The following is a 5,881-nucleotide window of genomic DNA, read 5'->3' as shown; positions in this document are numbered from 1 at the left end:
AGAACTGATGCATCCTCCTGAGCTGTCGTCATCTCAGACTGCGGTGACCTTTGGCATACATTCATAAACGAGGCATTTTTCACCGTTTTCAGACTGTAGGCTACACTTCTTAATTGTGAAAATAAATCAGCTGTCACTCCTGTCAGCCTAATGTGTATTTGAAACAAATGTAAACAAAACCAATTCATCATTTAGCCTGCAGGATATTCAACCTGGATCATTTTCTCTGACATTTGTAAGTTTCTTTTATGACTTCTAATAAAAAAATGTTTACCTTCTAGACAGGTCTCTACTATACCACTATTAAAAGTAAAAATGTAAATATACTTCATTGACCCAAGGTGTTGAATCCAAATGCATTAGACCTGTATATATTCATCTCACTTTAGTTCTTCTCAGTTTAAGATACATGTATTCCAGATTATAAGAAATTAAATGTTTTTAAAAAACCTACATACACTCCCAGTCAGAGGTTTGGGTTTGATTTTTGATTTGTTTAGCATTTTTGGTCACTTCATAATTCCCATCCTTCCATTTGTTGTTTTGTAGTTTTGATGACTTCACTATTATTCTAAAAGGTTGCAAATAGTAGTAATAAAAAAATCATTAGGAACATATTTTCATTATTTATTTTCCATTTTTAATGCATTCAGAAATGTGTAAATTATAAACCAATGACTAATATATAGGGAGTGCAGAATTATTAGGCAAGTTGATTTTCTGATCATATTTTTTTCCCAAGCACATTTTACCAATTCCAATCCACATCAATCTTAATAACTACTATTAATATTGTTTTTAATCATTTATAAGTGATATATAATTGTTCATGAAGGCTGGAAATGAAAAATGCCTTATATTCAGGTGTGCAGAATTATTAGGCAAGTTTTCTTTTACAGGCAAAATGAGCCAAAAAAGAGATTTAACTCAGACTGAAAAGTCAAAAATTATTAAATACTCATGAGAAGGACGCAATACTAATGCAATACTAGAAATTGCAAAGTTAAAGCATGACCAAGGGACAGCAAAATGCTCATTGGGTCAGCGGGGTCAGACAACAACAGGTGGAAAAGAAAAGACACATGTTAACTGCAAAATAATTAAGAATTAAGGTGAAGAATTAAGTGTGAAACCATCAGGAACCCTTTAGTCTCCAGCGCCACCATTTTCCAGAGCTGCAACCTACCTGGAGTCTCCAGAAGTGCAAGGTGTTAGGATCTCAGAGACTTAGGTTAGCTAAAGAATCCTAAAAAATGACCTGCACTTGATAAGAATCACAAGCTGAAGTGTTATAAAATACATGAAGACTGGGTTTTAATAGGGCTTATAGACAGACAGCTTGAGAATGACTCCTGATGGACCAGCACCACATCCTCTTGTACCACTGTTTGAAGAATTTATCCAGAATCTGGCAGTAAGGTGTTTGAGTTCACTTTTAGTCCATCTCTTATCCTGAAATGTCTGTCTTGCAGAGATGGACTAAAAATGATCTTCCAAAACTTACTGCCAGATTCTGGAAGATAAATTCTTCAAACAGTGGTACAAGAGGATGTGGTGCTGGTCCTTCAGGAGTCACTCTCAAGCTGTCTGTTTATAAGGCCTATAAAAACCCAGTCTTCATGTATTTTATAACACTTCAGCTTGTGATTCTTATCAAGTGCGGGTCATTTTTTAGGATTCTTTAGCTAACCTAAGTCTCTGAGATCCTGAGACCTTGCACTTCTGGAGACTCCAGGTAGGTTGCAGTTCTGGAAAATGGTGGCGCTGGAGACTAAAGGTTTCCTGATGGTTTCACACATAATTCTTAATTATTTTGCAGTTAACATGTGTCTTTTCTTTTCCACCTGTTTTTGTCTGACCCCGCTGACCCAATGAGCATTTTGCTGTCCCTTGGTCATGCTTTAACTTTGCAATTTCTAGTATTGCATTAGTATTGCGTCCTTCTCATGAGTATTTAATAATTTTTGACTTTTCAGTCTGAGTTAAATCTCTTTTTTGGCTCATTTTGCCTGTAAAAGAAAACTTGCCTAATAATTCTGCACACCTGAATATAAGGCATTTTTCATTTCCAGCCTTCATGAACAATTATATATCACTTATAAATGATTAAAAACAATATTAATAGTAGTTATTAAGATTGATGTGGATTGGAATTGGTAAAATGTGCTTGGGAAAAAAATATGATCAGAAAATCAACTTGCCTAATAATTCTGCACTCCCTGTATATATATACAGTACAGTCCAAAAGTTTGGAACCACTAAGATTTTTAATGTTTTTAAAAGAAGTTTCGTCTGCTCACCAAGGCTACATTTATTTAATTAAAAATACAGTAAAAAACAGTAATATTGTGAAATATTATTACAATTTAAAATAACTGTTTTCTATTTGAATATATTTCACAAAGTAATTTATTCCTGTGATGCAAAGCTGAATTTTCAGCATCATTACTCCAGTCTTCAGTGTCACATGATCCTTCAGAAATCATTCTAATATGCTGATCTGCTGCTCAAGAAACATTTAATGTGTACAATTGTACAAAATATTTGTGTACAATATTTTTTTTCAGGATTATTTGATGAATAGAAAGTTCAAAAGAACAGTGTTTATCTGAAATCTAATCTTTTGTAACATTATAAATGTCTTTACTGCCACTTTTGATTGATTTAATGCATCCTTGCTGAATAAAAGTATTCATTTCTTTAATTTCTTTTCAAAAAAATAAAAATAAAAATTCTTACTGACCCCAAACTTTTGAACGGTAGTGTATAATGCTACAGAAGCTTTGTATTTCAGATAAATGCTGTTCTTTTGAACTTTCTATTCATCAAGGAATCCTGAAAAAAAAAGTATACAACTGTTTTCAAATTGAAAATAATCATAAATGTTTCTTGAGCAGCAAATCAGCATATTAGAATGATTTCTGAAGGATCATGTGACACTGAAGACCGGAGTAACGATGCTGAAAATTCAGCTTTGCATCACAGGAATAAATTACTTTGTCAAATATATTTAAATAGTACACAGTTATTTTAAATTGTAATAATATTTCACAATATTACTGTTTTTTACTGTATTTTTAATTAAATAAATGTAGCCTTGGTGAGCAGACGAAACTTCTTTCAAAAACATTAAAAATCTTAGTGGTTCCAAACTTTTGGACTGTACTGTGTATATATATATATATATATATATATATATATATAATATCCCTGACAGCAACATAGTGTTGGCCCAGATCCGGCCCACATCTAGTCCACGTGTAATCCACATGTACCAGATGTGGGCCAGATCTGGGCCACACTATGTTGCTGTCTATATATATATATATATATATATATATATATATATATATATATATATATATATATATATATATATATATATATATATAAAGTAACCCCTCTACCCAGGTCCTACTCGCCCCGTGATGCGTGGGCCTCTGGTGTGGGAGTCAGACACTCTAACAAGGAGGCTAAGGGCTGCAACCCTAGTGTCAGTTGCTAGAGCATCTATATATATATATATATATATATGTATATATACATATATATATAATTTATTTTTTATTTATTTTATTTTATTATTATTTTCACATTGCAAGAATAGTTTCAGATTTCAGAAGCGTAGGAAGTTCTATGCAGGGTTATCAGACTATTATGTACACTACACATTTTCTTTTTGAAAGACGGCCCTTATGCTCACTTAGACTGCATTCATGTGGTCAGAAATACAATAAAAACAGTAATATTGGGAAATATTATTACTGTTTAAAATAACTGATTTTTTTTTTATTTTTTTTTTAACCTAATTATTCTTCAGTTATTGGTGCTTGGACTATGATAAGCAGTGACACAGGAGTAGTCTAAAGTCCGAGCCAACGCCTAGAGAAGAGATGATTTCTTTGTCTGCTGTGGCGTGGAAGAAATCCGCAGAAATTAACTAAATGGTTTCTTGGATATGCCTATGGGCTTGGCCTATAACGTCCACAGGTGTGTTCCCTACAAATGCACTAAGATTATCAGTTAAAGTACAAATTTAAAGGGATAGTTCACCCAAAAATTACAATTCTGTGATCATTTACTCACCCTTCCATAGTAAGTCAATGGGGCCCATCAACTGTTTGGTTACTGACATTCTTCAAAATATCTTGTTTTGTGTTCAGCAAAAGAAAGAAAAGTTTGGAACAACTTGAAGGTGCGTAAATGATCACAGATTTTTTTTTTTTTTGTTGTTGTTGAGTGAACTATCCCTTTTTATGCTTTTATTAAAATGTTATAACAAAGAATATCATAGTTTACTTTAACTTGTACATACATTTTTGAAGTGACTAAATTAAATAAGCCACTTATTTGAAAAACAATAATAGCCCAACTACTGCACACACAGGCTCTGGTATCTCTGATGTCATTACTGCTGGTTTCATCATTTACCCATATGAATTCAAATGCTCTAGTGTCTGTGTCAGTGGATCTTACAAGCCCTTCATTAACTTCATCAAGGAGCCTCTAAGGAGCTCCGGCAACTATGAGCTTATTTCAGCTCTGGGGACAGTAGTTGTATTGATTCTAGGGACCAAAATTGATTCAACTATAAGAACAATTCACTATAGGAACACCATGTGCTCTGGACGGGTGAAGAAGTTTAGCAAGTTTAGCAAACAGACTTGGAGGGAGACTGCAAGTGAATTAAAGTCAGAGGGTGTAGCTAAGTGAGAGGATGTGAGTCACAGTGGAGAGAGAGGAAGTTAGTCAATTATATCCAGATATATTATCAGATGTCATATTTTTATTGTGACATTGATTTATCTGTCAACATGTGCAATTATTTACTTTTGACATTCGTGTTTTTGCTCTTATGTAGGTACAGGCAATATGATTGGTGATGTCTAATTAGAGCATATCTGAAAGGCCAAATTGATGCATCACACTGGTCTGGTGAAAGTACTATAGGCCTACTTGCATTTGATCTTTTGAAATTCTATCAATAATGTAAACAGAAAGTGATTTCAGTTATGAAAGTAGAACACTCATGCCAATATGTTAAATGTTAAATTGCTCAGTTCATTTTTTTAGTATACCATCCATACATGGAGCCAGATCATATTGCATAATGACTGTAGAGCTTTTTGTTTTTCCTTAAAAACTGGTTTAACAGATGCGTCCAATCCTTATTTGTCATCCGTGGATCAAACATGCCAGATCCTGTAGGTTGTTAAAATAAGACCTTGTTTGATATTGAGCCAAAGCTGTTACGATGTTGTATGTGTTATTCAAGTTGTTCTTTAAAGATTAATGGTTACTTGTCACTTAACAGGTGAATTTACTACAGTAATGGCAGAGATATGAAATTATAGTACAATCATTTAAGAGATTCAATGTGCAATCTGGAGATAAGTGTAAAGCATAGTAATTCGGCGATTTTAGTTCACAAATCATCTGTGTGGATGTGAACCTGAAACCTTTAAATTAACCTGTAACATAAAGTGAAAGATTTATATTCACAGCATTGCACAGTTTGAATAAATAAATGGATGAGTACACATTTCTACATTTATTTATTTGAAATGTTTGTTGTGTTATATCATAGATGTTGGAACTTAATTAAGAAATTATTGTTATTTAACTCTTGGTTGGCAAAAATCAATCAATCAAACAAACAAACAAACAACCAAAAAAAAAAAAAAAAACTTTGTCTTCTTCCTCTTACTTACTGCGCCATCTGGTGGTGACACACTGAAACAACCGTTCTATTGTGAATTATCAGCAATTTCTGTTTGTACATTTATTTTATCAATTTTTTTCTTAAAACACTTTAAAATGACTAAAGCATCTAAATTACTAATCTTCTGCATTATATATAGATGTTGATACATCTATTAAT

Source organism: Megalobrama amblycephala, linkage group LG23, assembly GCF_018812025.1.
Source record: "Megalobrama amblycephala isolate DHTTF-2021 linkage group LG23, ASM1881202v1, whole genome shotgun sequence".
In the NCBI taxonomy this organism is placed as follows: domain Eukaryota; kingdom Metazoa; phylum Chordata; class Actinopteri; order Cypriniformes; family Xenocyprididae; genus Megalobrama; species Megalobrama amblycephala.
The sequence above is the reverse complement of the archived record's forward strand: the minus strand, read 5'-3'. Positions refer to the sequence as shown.